Below are 19,302 nucleotides of genomic sequence, written 5' to 3' on the forward strand. Positions count from 1 at the left end.
CTTTTTGTGTCTATCTTCGGTTTAAACCAGCATCTGCAGTTGCTTCTTACACAAAGGAACATCTGAGAAAGCATTACCACAATAGACATTAGACAATAGGTGTAGGAGGAGGCCATTCGGCCCTTCGAGCCAGCACCACCATTCAATGTGATCATGGCTGATCAGTCATTAATGTATATTGTAAATAGCTGAGGTCCCAGCACCGAGCCTTGCGGTACCCCACTAGTCACTGCCCGCCATTCTGAAAGGGACCCATTTATCCCCACTCTTTGCTTTCTGTCTGTCAACCAATTTTCTATCCATGTCAGTACCCTACCCCCAATACCATGTGCTCGAATTTTGTCCACTAATCTCCTATGTGGGACCTTGGCGAAGGCGTTTCTAAAATTCGAGGTACACCACATCCACCGGCTCTCCCCTGTCAATTTTCCTAGTTACATCCTCAAAAAATTCCAGAAGATTAGTCAATCAAGATTTCCCCTTCGTAAATCCATGCTGACCCGGAATGATCCTGTTACTGCTATCCAAATGCTCCGCAATTTCGTCTTTTATAATTGACTCCAGCATCTTCCCCACCACTGATGTCAGACTAACTGGTCTATAAGTCTTGGAAACCAAATATAGATGAGGACATTTAAGTTACCAAGGACAACGGAAAACAATAAGCGAGATTCAGAATTTCACAAGCAAAAACCTCACTTGAAAAGATACATTTGCCACATTAACCACACACACCCACACGACTCTATTTCAGTATTTACAACTCATGCGAACTTCAGTTTATTGCCACGTGTACTGAGGTACAGTGAAAAGCTTTTGATGCGTGTTAACCGGTCAACGGAAAGGCGATACATGATTACAATCGAGCCATTCATAGTGTACAGATACATGATAAGGGAATAACGTTTAGTGCAAGGTAAACCCAGCAAAGTCACATCAAAGATAGTCCGAGGGTCCCCTGATGAGGTGGATAGTAGTTCAGCACTGCTCCCTGGTTGTGATAGGATGGTTCAGTTGCCTGATAACAGCTGGGAAGAAACTGTCCCTGAATCTGGAGGTGTGCGTTTTCACACTTCTGTACCTTTTGCCCGATGGGAGAGGGGGAGAAGAGGGAGTGGCCGGGATGCGACTAATTCGAATACAGATCTCGGTGTTAAATAATATACAAGGCAGGGAATGGACTGATATGGAGAGTGTGCAGGCAGATGAGATTAGTTTATCTTGGTATCATGTACGGCACAGGGGCTGTGGGCCGAAGGGCCTGTTGCAGTTCTGTATTGTGTGGGAAGGAACTGCAGATGCTGGTTTAAACCAAAGATAGACACAAAATGCTGGAGTAACTCAGCGGGACAGGCAGCATCTCTGGGGAGAAGGAATGGGTGACGTTCTGGGTCGACACCCTTCTCCAGACTCTGTAGTGTTCTATGTTCTTGATGCTTAGAGGGACAGCATGGGAAGAGTCCCTTCGGCCCAACGAGTCTATAATGTGTTCCATGTTATTTTCTATATGTTCTCATAAGTTCATGAGTTCTCGGGGCAGAAGTAGGCCATTCGGCCCATCGAGTCGACTCTGCCATTTAATCATGGCTGATCATCTCTTCCTCTCAGCCCCATTCACCTGCCTTCTCCCCATAACCCCTGACACCCGGGGTTCTGTATGAATCTCTGTTCTACATGAGAGATAGACAAGAGAAAGTCGAAAGAGGTTTCGCAAATACTACAGCTCTTTAGTAATTATTGATTATTTATCTGTTGAAAATAATAAGGAATTGATCAATTGAAATCAGGGAAACAGGCCCTTCGGCCCACCGAGTGCACATCGGCCATTCACCCTAGTTCTATGTTATCCCACTTTCTCATCCACTCCCTACACATCAGGGGCAATCTGCAGAGGGCCAATTAACCTACAAACCCACACGTCTTTGAGATGGGGGAGGAAACCGGAGCACCCGGAGGAAACCCACGCGGTCACATGGAGAACGTGCAAACTCCACACAGACAGCATCCGAGGTCAGGATCGAACACACCATATTGGACGGCTAGGTTTAGCTTGTCTCTAAAACTAAACATTAAACTAATTATATATATATATATATATATATATATATATATATATATATATATATATATGTATAATTAGTTTAATGTTTAACTAACCATTATAAAACTAACCATTATATATATATATATATATATATATATATATATATATATATATATATATAATGGTTAGTTTTATAATTTAGGAAATGATGGCATCCTGCATACGTTTAGTTTAGTTTAGTTTAGAATACAGCGCAGAAACAGGCCCTTCGGCCCACCGAGTCCGCACCGACCAGCGATCCCCGCACAGCAACACCATCCTACACACACTAGGGACAATTTACAATTTACAGTAGCCAATTAACCTACAAACCTTTACATCTTTGAAGGAAACCGGAGCACCCGGGGTAAACCCAGGCCGGCCACTCCGTACAAACGTACAAACTCCGTACAGACAGCACCAGCAGTCAGGGTCTCTGGAGCTGTGAGGCAGCAACTCTACCGCTGCGCCACCCAAATGTGGCAAGTGTGGTATTTTCCAAGACCCGGCCACTCCAGGGTGCTTTGCAGCGGTAGTTTCCATGTTGTGCCGTGTCTTTAGCACAGTAAAACATTTAAGGGTCCCGGTAACACGTTAAGCTGCAAAAATCACCGCATAAGGAGACACGTGGGTCGAAAAGAGAGTGGTTTTCAGGAACGACTTAAAGGACACAAAGTGCTATAGTTTAAGCCAGCGGGTCAGGCAGCATTTCTGGAGAACATGGGTAGGTAACATTTCGGGTGGGGACCCTCTGTCATTCCCCCTCTCATCGCCTCTGTTCACCTATTTATTACCCGTCACGATTTGTGCTGCCCCTCCTCACTTCCAGCTTTCTACCCCACCCTCCCACAATCAGTCTGTAGTAGGGTCCCAAACCCTTAACGTCACCTTGTCACGTTCTCCAGAGATGCTGCCGAGCCCGCTGAGTTACTCCAGCACTCGTCTCTCGTCCAGAAGTTTGGGTTTTTTTTCTTGTTATGAGACACAGGAGTCTCTTGTGTCTCCAAAGTTCTGTAGTCACGAAGTGAAGGATAACTAGAAATCGATATGAGTCACGATGGTGGTAACAGACGTTTCTGATTTAAATGTGAACGGTGGTTACTGTTTTACTGTAAGAAGCGCAGAAACCAATTATCCATCCAACGTGGTAATATAAATAGCGACGAGATTATTGACTTATGGCTTGTATTTAATGGCAAAAACTTCATAAAATATCTACTTTACATTGCCACATTTAAACTTCGGATAGGCTGGGCTCATGTGCCTTACACGAAGGAGACGGGGGGTGGGGGGGACTGGGGTTTATACAAAATGTGCAGGAAAGAACTGCAGATGCTGTTTTATTCGAAGATAGACACAAAATGCTGGAGTAATTCAGCGGGACAGGCTGCAACTCTGGAGAGAAGGAACGACAATAGACAATAGCTGCAGGAGTAAGCCATTCGGCCCTTCGAGCCAGCACCGCCATTCAATGTGATCATGGCTGATCATTCTCAATCAGTACCCCGTTCCTGCCTTCTCCCCATACCCCCTGACTCCGCTATCCTTAAGAGCTATATCTAGCTCTCTCTTGAATGCATTCGGAGAATTGGCCTCCACTGCCTTCTGAGGCAGTGAATTCCACAGATTCACAACTCTCTGACTGAAAATATTTTTCCTCACCGTTCTAAATGGTCTACCCCTTATTCTTAAACTGTGGCCCCTGGTTCTGGACTCCCCCAACATTGGGAACATGTTTCCTGCCTCTAACTTGTCCAACCCCTTAATAATCTTATACGTTTCGATAAGATCCCCTCTCATCCTTCTAAATTCCAGTGTATACAATCCTAGCCGCTCCAGTCTTCCAACATATGACAGTCCCGCCATTCCGAGAATTAACCTAGTAAACCTACGCTGCACGCCCTCAATAGCAAGAATATCCTTCCTCAAATTTGGAGACCAAAACTGCACACAGTACTCCAGGTGCGGTCTCACTAGGGCCCTGTACAACTGCAGAAGGACCTGCATGGAATGGGCGACGTTTCGGGTCGAGACCATTCTTCAGTCCCGCTGAGTTACTCCAGCATTTAGTGTCTATCTGAGGGGGTTTATACAATTCCGAGAGGCATGAATAGAGTTGATGGAATCTTTTCCCTACTGAAGGGGGATCAACAAGAAGCGAACTCGGGTTGGAGTTGGGGGGAGAGACTTTTATAAGGCTTTTTTTTTTTTTACAGTGTTGTTGATATCTAGAAGTCACTTTCCGAGGAGATGATCGAATCAGATATAATTTGTACGTTTAAGAGGCATTTACACAGATATTTAAAAGAATAGGATGCTGATCTGACGCGGGCAGATTGGATTGGTGTAGATGAGAAAGACAGTTGGCATGAACGTGGTGGGCCAATTTCTGAGATACACCACAGAATTTCTGAGATACACCACACATCAAAGATCCTTCTGCCCAACTTGCCCACACCGCCCAACATGTCCCATCTACACTAGTCCCACCTGCCTGCGTTTGGCCCACATCCCTCTAAACCTGTCCTATCCGTGTACTTGTCTAGGAAGGAACTGCAGATGCTGGTTTAAACCGAAGATAGATACAAAATGCTGGAGCAACTCAGCAGGACAGGCAGCATCTCTGGAGAGAAGGAATGGGTGACGTTTCGGGTCGAGACCCTCTTTCCGAAACATCGCCCATTCGTTCTCTCCTGAGACGCTGCCTGTCCCGCTGAGTTACTCCAGCATTTTGTTGTCTAATGTTCTATGTTTAGCGTGTTGGTCGAGGAATGTAGGTTGGCGAGGCCAAAGCCAATATTCTTTGAACTCTACGAAGGGATCCTCTCTGTAAATCTGACAGATTGGAGGCATTCATTCAATCAATGCCCATTGCCTCAGATCTGTGCGAGGTGTTGAAGGCTTTGTGGCAGGGGGGTGGGTGGTTGGGGAGGGAGGGGGGGTTATTGGGGAGGGAGGAGGGTGGTGAACAACTTGTGACTCAGGGGCCAGAGGTCTCGCACGAAACCCGCAGCTGACCTGTAGAAATAGACCCATGGCTTGGCGACCTTGTCACATACCGCCTTCTAAAAGCGCTAACATTATTCTTGTGGCCCAGAGACTGTCCCCCGTGAAAATTACCGACCGAAACTGGAAACGGAGTTGAAAAGCGTTCCGCAAACTCTCCTGTAGCTTATAAATAAAGAATGTCAGATTTCCATCATTCCTCATCGATTGATTGTTAGGGGTTGAGTTTTGGAATTAAATGTCACACTTGAGGGTATTTCTGTCCGCTTAGATCTGTCAGTCTCCGACCTCTGGCAATCTGTGCGTGGAAACAAAGAACTGCAGATACTCGCTTATACCAAAGAAAGACATAAAGTGCTGGAGTAACTCAGCATGTCAGGTAGCATCTCCGAAGACGTTGCCAGGCCCGCTGAGTTAGTTACTCCAGCACTTTCAACCTGTCCCTAACAACCCCCTCTCTTAAAATACCGCAAATCGTAGAGATGAGAGAAGAACGTGTGTTAATTTATGTTTATTCATTTTAGAAGGATGAGAGGGATCTTATCGAAACGTATAAGATTATTAAGGGGTTTGACACGTTAGAGGCAGGAAACATGTTCCCAATGGTGGGGGAGTCCAGAACAAGGGGCCACAGTTTAAGAATAAGGGGTAGGCCATTTAGAACTGAGATGAGGAAAAACTTTTTCAGTCAGAGAGTTGTGAATCTGTGGAATTCTCTGCCTCAGAAGTCAGTGGAGGCCAATTCTCTGAATGCATTCAAGAGAGAGCTAGATAGAGCTCTTAATGATAGCGGAGTCAGGGGGTATGGGGAGAAGGCAGGAACAGGGTACAGATTGAGAATGATCAGCCATGATCACATTGAATGGCGGTGCTGGCTCGAAGGGCCGAATGGCCTCCTCCTGCACCTATTGTCTATTGTCTATGTTCGGTTTTAATTTAGTTTGGAGATACAGCATGGAAACAGGCCCTTCGGCCCTCCCAGTCCGCGCCGACCAGCGACCCCGTTCACACTTAGTTCTACGTTATCCTACTTTCGCATCCACTCCCTACACACAATTTACAGAGGGGCCGATTAACCTACGCGCCCACATGTCTTTGGGGTGTGGGAGGAAACTGGAGCGCCCGGAGGAGAGCCACGCGGTCACAGGGAGAACGTGGAAACTTCCACATTGACAGCGCCCCCTGGTCAGGATCGAACCCGGGGGTATCTGGCGCTGTTGTTAACATCTTTAAGGGCGGTGAGGCTCCACAATATAACGTGCGTTTCATTGTGAAATGTGTTCATCTCGTAATCAAATCCCGATTCAGCTTACCGATAATGATTGAAGGTATTTCTAGAGCTCCATAGCTGGATACAGCCAGTAAGTTGCAAGTTGAATATTGATTTCTCTCACTACAAGTTCTCCCCCCCCCCCCCCCCCCACACACCTCTCTCCGTCCCTCCCCCACCCTAGTCGTACCAGCTTCAAAGACGTCTTGTTGAGTCTCATTGTGCGTAACTCGTTTTCACCTAGCCCACAGCTACTAACGGCCTGTTTCCTTGATCATCGTTACTTGTTTTTTTGCACATCATTCATATCATATCATATATATACAGCCGGAAACAGGCCTTTTCGGCCCACCAAGTCCGTGCCGCCCAGCGATCCCCGTACACTAACACTATCCTACACCCACTAGGGACAATTTTTTACATTTGCCCAGCCAATTAACCTACATACCTGTACGTCTTTGGAGTGTGGGAGGAAACCGAAGATCTCGGAGAAAACCTACGTAGGTCACGGGGAGAACGTACAAACTCCGTACAGACAGCACCTGTAGTCAGGATCGAACCTGAGTCTCCGGCGCTGCATTCGCTGTAAAGCAGCAACTCTACCGCTGCGCTACCGTGCCGCCATTCATTTGTTCTATATATCTCTACATCACCGTCTATACCTCTCGTTTCCCTTTTCCCTGACTCTCAGTCTGAAGAAGGGTCTCGACCCGAAACGCCACCCGTTCCTTCTCTCCAGAGATGCTGCCTGTCCCGCTGAGTTACTCCAGCTTTTTGTGTCTATCTTCGTTTTTATTGTCATGTGTCTCCCAACTGAACAATGAAATTCTTACATGCAGCAGCACAACAGAATGGGTAAACATAGTACTCTGTAAAGCCCCTAATAAACAGGGGGAAAGTTCATTATATATATTTTTTAATCTGACAAATAAAATCGATAAGGTCAAAAACACTGCCCCAGGTCTATGTAGTTGGAGCCCCGCTGAGTTACTCCAGCTTTTGTTTGTCCATCTGCATCCAGACCGTCTATATCTATATCTCTGGTTTCCCTTATCCCTTACCATATATTGGATCATGAGAGGAATAGATCGGGTAGATGCACAGAGTCTCTTGCCCAGAGTAGGGGAATCGAGGACCAGTGGACATAGGTTCAAGGTGAAGGGGAAAAGATTTAATAGGAATCTGAGGGGTAACAATTTCATACAAAGGGTGGTGGGTGTATGGAAGGAGCTGCTAGAGGAGATAGTTGAGGCTGGGACTATCCCAACGTTTAAGAAACAGTCAGACAGGTACATGGATAGGACAAGTTTGGAGGGATGTGGACCAAGCGCAGGCAGATGGGACTAGTGCAGATGGGTCATAGTTGGCCGGTGTGGAGTAACTCAGCGGGTCAGGCAGCATCTCAGGAGAGAAGGAATGGGTGGCGTTTCGGGTCGAGACCCTTCTTCAGACTGACACAACTCTATGACTCTAAGAAAACCAGTCTAAAGAAAGATCTCGACTCGTCACCTATTCCTTCTCTCCGGGGATGCTGCCTGTCCCGCTGAGTTACTCCAGCTTTTGTGTGTGTGTGTATGTGTGTGTGTGTGTATGTATGTGTGTGTGTGTGTGTGTGTATATGTATGTGTGTGTGTGTGTGTATATGTATGTGTGTGTGTGTGTGTGTGTGTGTGTGTGTGTGTGTGTGTGTGTGTCTCTCTCTCTCTCCAGCAAGCAGACAGACAGGGAAGGCTCGCCGCTTGGAAGGCGCAGCTAGCTGAACAGTGGAGCGAGTCATGCAGACCATCAAAACCCATCCGAATTCCAGCGTGAGGTTTGATAAAACCCTCCAACCAGCGCCGCCGCGTTTATTTTTAGCGAGGTTGCAAGTGCCATTGGCTGGCTGGATCGCCACTCATCCTTGCCCCCAACTTTACTGTCTAAAAATTGCTTCAAATACGGATTCACCAGCCGGCTGCCGGACCTGTGGCCACACTCAGTGTATCAGTGTAAGGTCAGGAGCTTCCCCGGGTCGCGGTTACACAAGTCCAATTTATTATTTTTCTTCTATTATTTTTCCAACACTGTTTTTTTCCCCTCGTCTGTTTGTGTGTGTGTGTGTGTGTGTGTGTGTGTGTGTGTGTGTGTGTGTGTGTGTGTTTGTGTGTGTGTGTGTGTGTGTAAGTTGGCCGAGGGTGGAGAGATGGTTTTCTAAGAGAGACTGACTACTCGCTGGACGCAAGAGAAGCTGTCGAGGTATTGATTCTGGGATCGGTTCCGATTGATGTCATACCCCCCAGTAAGGTAACCAACCGCCAGCGTTATTTTTTTAATCCGACGGGGTTGTTTGATAATCAATCTGCTCGGGTTGCTGCTGCCCAAGATGCCCCATCTACACTAGTCCTATCTCTGGGTGGCTGGCTTGATCACAGGGCGGTATATTTGTGTGGGGAAGGAACTGCACTAAAAGTTATTCCCTTTGTCGTGTATCTGTGTACACTGTAAATGGCTCGACTGTAATCATGTGCTGAGTGGATAGATAGCGCGCAACAAAAAAGCTTCTCACTGTAGTGTAAGAAAATAACTGCAGATGCTGGTACAAATCGAAGGTATTTATTCTCACTGTACCTCGCTCGGTACAAGTGACATTAAACCAAACTGAAACTGAAGAAGGGTCTCGCCCCGAAATGTCACCCACCCCTTCTCTCCAGAGATGCTGCCTGTCGCGCTGAGTTACTCCAGCATTTCGTGTCTACCTTCGGTTTTGAACCAGCATCTGCAGTTCCTTCCCAATTACATAAACTAAACAATTGCTGGTTTACACCGTAGATAGACGCAACATGCTGGAGTAACTCAGCGGGAACAGCCGGGAGGAATTTTATCCTCTTATTTACAAATAGCGTCTGTGAAATAGCAGGTCCAAGCATTTTAAAGAAACCACTTATTATTTGTGAAGCTGCTGCAGAATGTTTTGAGAACGAGTTTATTAGTTCGCTGGAGTTATTTAGTCACAGCGTCCTATGTGAGATAAGGTAAACTAATCACGGTGTGGACACCTCTCGCATGATGTTTGAGAGACATTAGCCATGTCTGTGGTACCTTTGATTGACCAGCTTAGAGTGTCACAGTCATACAACACAGGAACAGGCCCTTCGGCCCACTAAGTCCGTGCCGAAATTGATGCCAAGATGAACTAAACTCCATATCCCTTCATTGCCCGCATATCCATGTGCATGTCTAAAATCCTCTTCAACGCTATTGTATCTACCTCCACCACCATCCCTGGCAGAACATTCCAGGCACCCGTTACTCTCAGTGTAAATAAAACCTACCCCACACATCTCCTTTAACTCATAGGCTCACACAGTGTGGAAACAAGCCCTCCTGTCCAACTTGCCCATGCTGACCAAGATGCCCCATCTACACTTGTCCCATCTGCCCACGCTTGGCTCATATCCCTCTAAACCTTTCCCATCCATGTAACTACCCAAGAGTCTTTTAAACGCTGTATCAATACCTGCCTCAACTATTTATTCACAAAATGCTGGAGTAACTCAGCAGGTCAGGCAGCATCTCGGGAGAGAAGGAATGGGTGACGTTTCGGGTCGAGACCCTTCTTCAGTCTGAAGAAGGGTCTCGACCCGAAACGTCACCCATTCCTTCTCTCCCGAGATGCTGCCTGACCTGCTGAGTTACTCCAGCATTTTGTGAATAAATCGATTTGTACCAGCATCTGCAGTTATTTTCTTATACTACCTGCCTCAACTACCTCCTCTGGCAGCTTGTTCCATACACGCACCACCCACTGCATGAGAAAAATTGCTCTTCAAGAGTCAAGAGTGTTTAGTATGCCTCCTCCACTGCCAGAGTGATGCCAAACGCAAATTGGAGGAACAGCACCTCGCACTTGGGCAGTTTACAACCCAGGGTTATGACTATTGACTTCTCTAACTTCAAGTAACCCTTGCAACCCTCTCTCTCCATCCCTCCCCCACCCAAGTCGTACCAACTTCAAAGTCGTCTGGTTGAGTCTCATTGTCTGTAACTCGTTTTCACCTAGCCCACAGCTACCAATGGCCTGTTTCCTCTATCGTTGTTACTTTTTTTGCATCTCTTTCATTCATTTGTTCCATAAAGCTCTACATCACCGCCCACATCTCTCGTTTCCCTTTCCCCTGATTCTCAGTCTGAAGAAGGGTCATGATCCAAAACTTCACCTATTCCTTTTCTCCAGAGATGCTGCCCGGCCTGCTGTGTTACTCCAGCTTTTTGTGTCTATCTTCATGTTTTATTGTCATGTGTCCCCAAACTGAACAATGAAATTCTTACTTGCAGCAGCACAACAGAATAAGTAAACATAGTCCTGTATATTAAAAAAACAGAAAATAAATCTACAATACTAGTAAAAAAAAATTTAAATGTCCCCCAGTCTATATAGTTTGGAGCCTATTTGCAGATTGTAGTGTTTAAAAGCCTGATAACCTTGGGTTTGCTTGAAGATATCAAGCAAGACGAAGGTTTGTTGGTTAATTTTGGCTTCAATAAAATTGTAAATTGTCCCTTGTGTGTAGGATAGTGTTAATGTACGGGGTGATCGCTGATCAGTGCGGACCCGGTGGGCCGAAGGGCCTGTTTCCGTACTATATCTCTAAACTAAACTAAATTAAATTAAAAGGATGGCACAGTGGTAGAGTTGCTGCCTTAAAGCGCCATAGACCCGGGTTCGATCCTGACTTCGGGTGCTGTCTGTACGGAGTTTGCACGCTCTCCCCGTGACTTGCGTGGATTTTCTCTGAGATCTTTGGTTTCCTCCCACACTCTGAAGACGTACAGGTTTGTAGGTTAATTGGCTTGGTAAAAATGTAACATTGGCCCTAGTGCATGTAGGATAGTGTTAGTGTGCAGGGATCACTGGTCAGTGAGGACTCGGTGGGCCGAAGGGCCTGTTTCCGCACTATCTTTAAACTAAACTAAAGGTGAGAAGGGCAACTCCATCGCTCTCCCACTGTGCTACCCAGAAAGGGTGCCAAGACTGAGACTCATTCCGGGGCTCAGCTAGCAATCAGGTTGGCATGGTGGCTTAGCAGTAGAGTTGCTACTCCACAGACCCAGGTTCGATCCTGGCTACGGGTGCTGTCTGTACAGAGTTTGTACGTTCTCCCTGTGACCACATGGGTTTTCTCCGGGTGCTCCGGTTTCCTCATACATCCCATCGACGTGCAGGTTTCTGGATTAATTGGTTTCTGTAAAATCCCAAGTGTCGATTTACTGTGACCAATTAATCAAATGGCCCTTGTCTTTCGAATGTGGGAGGAAACAGAGTATCTGGGGAAAACCCATGGGGACTCAAAGTCTTGCAAACTCCACACAGACAACAGCCAAAGCCGGGATTGAACCTGTGTCTCTGGCGCTGTGAGGACGTGCCAGAGAAATGATGCCTGTTATTAGGTTAACATAATGTTATTAGATTAGGTAGTAAACTAAGGCCCTCAGCAAATAGGGTCCCTATTTTTTCCCAGCAAAGATCAGAGAGAGTGTGGCACGGTGGCGCTGCGGTAGAGTTGTTGCCTTACGTACAGCGCCAGAGACCCAGGTTCAATCTTTATAGACAATAGGTGCAGGAGGAGGCCATTCGGCCCTTCGAGCCAGCACCGCCATTCAATGTGATCATGGCTGATCATTCTCAATCAGTACCCCGTTCCTGCCTTCTCCCCATACCCCCTGACTCCGCTATCCTTAAGAGCTCTATCTAGCTCTCTCTTGAATGCATTCAGAGAATTGGCCTCCACTGCCTTCTGAGGCAGAGAATTCCACAGATTCACAACTCTCTGACTGAAAAAGCTTTTCCTCATCTCAGTTCTAAATGGCCTACCCCTTATTCTTAAACTGTGGCCCCTTGTTCTGGACTCCCCCAACATTGGGAACATGTTTGCTGCCTCTAACGTGTCCAACCCCTTAATAATCTTATACGTTTCGATAAGATCTCCTCTCATCCTTCTTTACTGTGGGTGCTGTCTGTACGGAGTTTGTACGTTATCCCTGTGATCGCATGGGTTGTCTGAGATCTTTGGTTTCCTCCCACACTCCAAAGACGTACAGGTTCAGAGGTTAATTGTCTTGGTATAAATGTAAAACTGTCCCCGGTGTATGGGGATCGCTGTTCGGTGCGGACTCGGTGGGCCGAAGGGCCTGTTTCCGTGCTGTATCTCGAAACTAAACTAAGTTATCCCAGAACCTTCTCACAAGCAGTTTGAAGATGGAATCAGATTTTAAGAAATATGAACCCACATAAAAGGGACTTCAACTTTGAGCAATGATCACTGAGTTGGCAACTTTAAACATAGTTCACAAGAATGACTCGTGGAAAAGAAACATCACCATCAAATCAATGGATATTTTTAAGGCAGAGATAGATAGATTCTAGATTAGTACGGGTGTCAGGGGTTATGGGGAGAAGGCAGGAGAATGGGGTTAGGATGGAGAGATAGATTAGCTATGATTGAATGATGGAGTAGACTTGATGGGCTGAATGGCCTAATTCTGCTCCTATCATTTATGAACCTATGAACTTATCACAGGAAGAAAGTACAGCAAAGTAATGAACATGTCTGACCCACTTGATGAGAAACTAAGTTAGGTCCTCCAGTTCTGATATGTAGCCCCCTTCAAAAATGTTTAAATGAGTAATGTTCAAATGAACAAATGATTATTAAGAATCCGTGACAGTTAATTTTACTGAGATCCTGGCAGTATGGTCTATATATTTTTTTAAATGTAGAAAGATTAGTGGCTGTGCGTTTTTCACCTAGTTAGCTTCACTAGTGAGAGATGTGACTTTCAGAAGTAATAGGAGCAGAATTAGGCCAAACGGCCCATCGAGTCTACTCCATGGCCGATCTATCTTTCCCTCTCAACCCCATTTTTCCTGCCTTCTCACCATAACCCTAGACACCAGTACTAATCAAGAACCCGTCAATCTCCACCTTAAAAATACCCATTGACTTGGCCTCTACTGCCTTCGATGGCAATGAAATCCACAGATTCACCACCGTCTGACTAAAGAAATTCCACTTCACCTCCTTTCCAAAGGTGCGTCCTTTTATTCTGAGGCTGTGCCCTCTGGTCCGAGACTATCCCGCAAGTTGCGTGCCTCTCGTTCGGTGATGTCACCCAGCAGCTGTCAATTGCAAGGGCAGACAGCAGGACTGAATCAGAACAGCAACAAGTTCACTGCCCTGTGAGTTATTGGCTTGCACAAGGTTGAAGACTAGAGGGCACACCTTTAAGGACAGAGGTGGAAAGTTTAAAGGGCAGGGCGGTGGCAGCGCTGCGGTAGAGTTGCGGCCTTATGGCACCAGAGACCCAGGTTCAATCCAGACTACGGGTGCTGTCTACTGACTACAGAGCTTGCACGTTCTCTTTGTGATCGCATGGGTTTCATGAGATTACTGAAAGATTCTCCTCTGCCTTGAGAAGGATGTGAAACATGAGGTGGTGTGGCATCAGTAAAACTTGTTGGTCATTCTGAGCTTGGTTCAGATCAGTTTGCATGCCTTCATGACATATGTTCCGTTAAGTGACATTGTGATTTTATATTTTATTTCCTTTCCGCAATGGTAGATGGATATGGAGGGATATGCATCACGTGCAGGTAGAGGAGACTAGTTTAACTTAGCATCATGTTGGGCACAGACATTGTGGGCCGAATGGCCTGTTCATTTGCTGTACCATTCTATACCGAAGATAGACATTGTATTGGAAATACAAGTTTAAATTATTCAATCAGCTTTTAAAGATACAATTTCTGTTTGATGAAGATCTCAAAAATGCATATTTTCTGTAAATGTTTTGAGTTTTAAGAAGTTTTTAAAATGTATGATAGTCCAAATAAACAAAGCCGCAACATAGCTTCACGACACAATAATTTCCAAGTAACAACTCTAAATAGAGAGAGTATAGAGATATCAGATGGCAAAGCAAAGGAGAGCTTGTCTAATTTATCATTGATAGACACAAGTAACTCAGAAGGTCAGGCAGCATCTTTGGAATAGGTAACGTTTTGGGTCGGGACCCTTATTCAGACTAATTTGCCATACACAGGTATAGGGTACAGTGATGAACACGAAGTGCTGGAGTCACTCAGCGGGTCAGGCAGCATCTCTGGAGAAAAGGACGGGGGTCACGTGTCAGGTAGAGACCCTTCTGCAGACTGAAAGTAGGAGGAGTAGGGGGGACAATAGACAATAGACAATTGACAATAGGTGCAGGAGTAGTCTATTCAGCCCTTCGAGCCAGCACCGCCATTCAATGTGATCATGGCTGATCATTCTCGTTCCTGCCTTCTCCCCATACCCCCTGACTCTGCTATCCTTAAGAGCTCTATCCAGCTCTCTCTTGAATACATTCAGAGAATTGGCCTCCACTGCCTTCTGAGGCAGAGAATTCCACAGATTCACAACTCTCTGACTGAAAAAGTTTTTCTTCATCTCAGTTCTAAATGGCCTACCCCTTATTCTTAAACTGTGGCCCCTTGTTCTGGACTCCCCCAACATTGGGAACATGTTTCCTGCCTCTAACGTGTCCAAAACACTATTACATTGGCCCTCACCACCACCCCTGACATAATATCTAGGCACCTACCACTCTGTGTAAAAACAAAAACTTGCTTCGCACACATCTCCTTTAAACTATGCTCCTCTCACCTTAACGTCAAGCCTTCTAGTCTTTGACATTTCCACCCAGGGGAAATGTGCTCTTTGGCACATCAGTTTCGGTTCAGTTAAGTTGATTGTCATGTGTGGCTCTCATAATTTTATACACTTCCTTCAAGTCTCCCCTCCAACGATCCAGAGAAAATACCCCAAGTTGATCCAACCTCTCGACAGCACCAGGTGGTACAGGGGGTAGAGTTGCTGCCTCACAGCGCCAGAGACCTGGGTTCCATCCTGACTACGGGTGCTGTCTGCACGGAGTTTGTACGTTCTCCCTGTCACCTCTGTGGGTTTTCTCCGGGTGCTTCGGTTTCCTCCCACACTCCAAAGACGTACAGTTTTTCAGGTTAATTGGCTTCTGTAAATTGCCCCTAGAGTGTAGGATAGAACTAGATTGTTGGTCGGTGTGGACTCTGTGGGCCGAATGGCCTGTTTCCGCATTGTATCTCCAAACTAAAGTAAACCAAGCTCTCCTTGTAGCTACTCACCTGATCCAGGCAGCATTCTGGTGTATTTTCTAGATAGTGCAATAACCCCCTCAGATCCAACAATGTGCATCTGAAAATATTAACTTGTTCCCCAAAACGCAATTAATGATGTTGGAGCAATGCAGTGTGGCCAGAATTATCAATGCATTCTTGGAACTGTCAATTCCATGGAAGATTAACGAGAGTCTAGGACCAGAGGGCACAGCCTCAGAATAGAAGGACGTACCTTTGGAATGGAGGTGAGGAGAAATTTCTTTAGCCAGAGTCCAGAACCCAGGAGCCACAGTCTAAGAATAAAGGGGAGGTCATTTAAAACTGAGGTGAGAAGATACTTTTTCACACAGAGTTGCGAATTTGTGGAATTCTCTGCCACAGAGGGCAGTGGAGGCCAATTCACTGGATGAATTTAAAAGAGAGTTGGATAGAGCTCTAGGGACTAGTGGAATCAAGGGATATGGGGAGAAGGCAGGCAGGGGGTACTGATTGTGGACGATCAGCCATGATCACAATGAATGGCAGTACTGGCTTGAAGGGCCAAATGGCCTCCTCCTGCACCTATTTTCTATGTTTCTATGTTTCTGGGACGGTGGAGTCGTGGCAAAGCTGCTGCCTCACTCCAAAGACGTACATGTTTGTAGGCTAATTGGCTTTGGTTAAAAAATTGTTAATTGTCCCTAGTGTGTGTGTGTAGGATTGTGTTAGTGTGCAGAGATCGCTGGTCGACGCGGACCCGGTGGGCCGAAGGGCCTGTTTCCACTCTGTATGTCTAAACTAAACTGAGGTAAAGTAAAGTAAAGTAAACTGAACTGAACTAAATTAAACCTCTATAAGATCACTACTCATTTTGATGCAATATAGATTGAGACACAAGAGGCTGCAGGTGCTGGAATCTTTAGCAACAATCTGCTGGAGGAGGTTGGTGGGTCAAGCAGCATCTGCAGGGTGGAGGAAAGAACTGTTAACATTTCAGGTAAAAAACCTAGCAACAACAGGAGATATAAACTAAGGCTTTACCAGCTCACTCAGTGAAGCAGATAGATCTCGTGACACCATCTAACAGAGTAGGTGAATTATTTCCACTTCTATGCCCATGATTATCAATCAAGCACAAAGTGTTGGAGTAACTCAGCGGGTCAGGCAGCATCTCTGGAGAAACCAGTCTGAAGAAGGATTCCGACCTGAAACATCACCTATTCCTTCTCTCCAGAGATGCTGCCTGTCCTATTGAGTTAGACAATAGACAATAGGTGCAGGAGTAGGACATTCGGCCCTTCGAGCCAGCACCACCATTCACCATAATCATGGCTGATCATGCACAATCAGTACCCCGTTCCTGCCTTCTCCCCATATCCCCTGACTCTGCTATCATTAAGAGCTCTATCTAACTCTCTCTTGAAAACATCCAGAGAATTGGCCTCCGCATTCCACAGTTACTCCAGCATTTTGTGTCTGGCTCTGGAGAACATGGATAGGTAACGTTTCGGTTTGGGATCCTTCTTCAGACTTGAGTTACTCAAGCACTTTGCGTTTTACTCAAGATTTCAGCTTCTGTAGTTCCTTGTGTCGGTCTGAATAAGGGACTCAATCAGAAATGTTGCTTGTCCATGTCCTCGAGAGATGCCACCTGACCACGTCGAGTTACTCCAGCACTTTGTGTTTTACTCAAGATTTTAGTTTCTGCAGTTCCATGTGTCAGTCTGAAGAAGGGTCCCAACCAGAAACGTTGCATATCCATAGCCCCCAATGATGCTGCCTGACGCCGTAGAGTTACTCCAGCACATTGTGTTTTACACAAGATGCCAGCATCTGCAGTTCCTTGTGTGTCCAGTTATCAGCCAAATGCCAATTTGATCATCATTATACTGGTGTATGTGGGACCTTGCTGTATATGAATTAGCTGCTGTGCTATATAGAACAGTTTGGGCGTTAGCAATAATAAATGCAAATGGATGATTAAGTGGTCAACTTTTGGGTAGTTAACTAATGCTAAATTTAGTTTTCCCGCAATAGAACACAGGCACCTCTCCAATTGCATGACATTTTAACAAAAGCCTTATGTTGTTTTATATCCAAACCACACCACAAAACTATACGTTTAGATACTTGCTTGAATTAGCTCTCAACATTACCAAGAATCAGCATTTTCGTGTTCTGAAATTAGCGATCACATAAAAGTGATATCTGGGGAGATGTTATGTGACGAATATGAGTTTGCCCAGAAGTATGTTACACAAAGAATAACGAAATGATTAACATTAGATTTCCCACAAAGTCAGGAAAGAATTACGTGGACTACAGTTTGAGGAGAACAGATGATTATATGGGAATGAACAGAACCCAGAGAGTGTTTAGGAAAGAAAACTGCAGATGCTGGTTTAAATCAAAGGTAGACACAAAATGCTGGATTAACTCAGCTGGTCAGGCAGCATCTCTGGAGAGAAGGAATGGGTGACGTTTCGGGTCTGAAGAAGGGTCTCGACCCGAAACATCACCCATTCCTTCTCTCCAGAGATGCTGCCTGCCCCGCTTAGTTACTCCAGCATTTTGTGTGTACCAGCGAGTGTTTAGTTTAATTTAGAGATACAGCATGGATACGGGGCCCTTCGGCCCACCGAGTCCACATCGACCAGCGATCCCTGCACATTAACACTGCCCAACACGTGCCAGGGACCATTTTACATTTATACCAAGCCAATTAACCCACAAATCTGTACGTCTTTGGAGTGTGGGAGGAAACCGAAGATCTCCGAGAAAACCCACGCAGGTCACGGGGAGAACGTACAAACTCCGTTCAGACAGCACCCATAGTCAGGATCGAACCCAGGTCTCTAGGCTGCTCTAAGGCTGTAGCTCTACCGCTGAGCCACACATGTTGTGAAGGTATAAAGGCTTCTCGGGTTGAAAACAAAGTGCTGGAAGAACTCAGCAAGTCAGGCAGCATCCGTGGAGGGAATGGATAGGCGGCATTTCAGGTCGGGACCCATCTTCAGACTGATTGGTACTTGATTCCCCTACTCTGGGTAAAATGACTGTGCATTTAACTTGTCTACTCCTCTCGTGATCTACACCTCTCTAAGGTCACGTTAATAACGTTATAATAGCAAGAGGTACAGAATCATGCAAATCAGACTCTGCTCCTCAGTTTGAGACTTGGTTAAGAGAATTAATGGGCATCTTACACGTAGAGAGGTTGAGATATGAATTGTCTGGCAACCCTCAAAAGTTCTTCAACATATGGAACCCAGTGCTGCAGCATATTAAGGACAAGTAAAACTATCCCCTCAATGCCACATGCTTTTGCACCATCTTTGAATCCAGCAGTGAAAATACTGAAATATTGGACTTGTGAAAATTACCTTGCCTCATGTTTTTGTCACTTTTGTGCTTTTTTGTCACATTGTAGTTATGTTTTTTTTTAATTTATTTTAATTTATTTATTTGTTTGTTTTTGTTTGTTTGTTTTCATGATTATGTAGGGAAGGGGAGGGATGGGGTTTACTGTTGTTGTTATATACACTGTAATTAATTAAATTAAAATTTTAAAAAATAAACATGGAATAATGTTATAATAGCAAGAGGTACAGAATCATAAGTAGCCCATGCGACACTTCAAGTCTGTTCTTCCAGTCAGTCTACGTTTACTGAATCAGCACCTCCACTCCTGTGCATAAGCCTTGTGACTTCTGATTACCCGAGAATAAAATATCTAGTGGTCACTCCGGAGAATACTCAGCAGCTGAACATTCCTCTCTCAGGGCGAATTCT

The 19,302-nt window shown here is 45.5% G+C and overlaps 2 protein-coding genes across 2 annotated transcripts in view; both read left to right on the plus strand.

Annotated features, from left to right (window-relative positions):
* Window positions 1–19,302, plus strand: part of LOC144600690 (gap junction beta-1 protein-like) — an 84,925-nt gene that overhangs the window by 40,999 nt on the left and 24,624 nt on the right. The gene's annotated exons all lie outside the window — the stretch shown is intronic.
* Window positions 8,516–19,302, plus strand: part of LOC144600689 (gap junction alpha-3 protein-like) — a 36,645-nt gene continuing 25,858 nt past the window's right edge. Inside the window, exon 1 of the mRNA XM_078412579.1 lies at window positions 8,516–8,642. The gene's annotated coding sequence lies outside the window, so the exon portion shown is untranslated. The remainder of the gene's footprint in view (window positions 8,643–19,302) is intronic.

Source organism: Rhinoraja longicauda, chromosome 15 (assembly GCF_053455715.1).
Source record: "Rhinoraja longicauda isolate Sanriku21f chromosome 15, sRhiLon1.1, whole genome shotgun sequence".
Taxonomy (NCBI): Eukaryota; Metazoa; Chordata; class Chondrichthyes; order Rajiformes; family Arhynchobatidae; genus Rhinoraja; species Rhinoraja longicauda.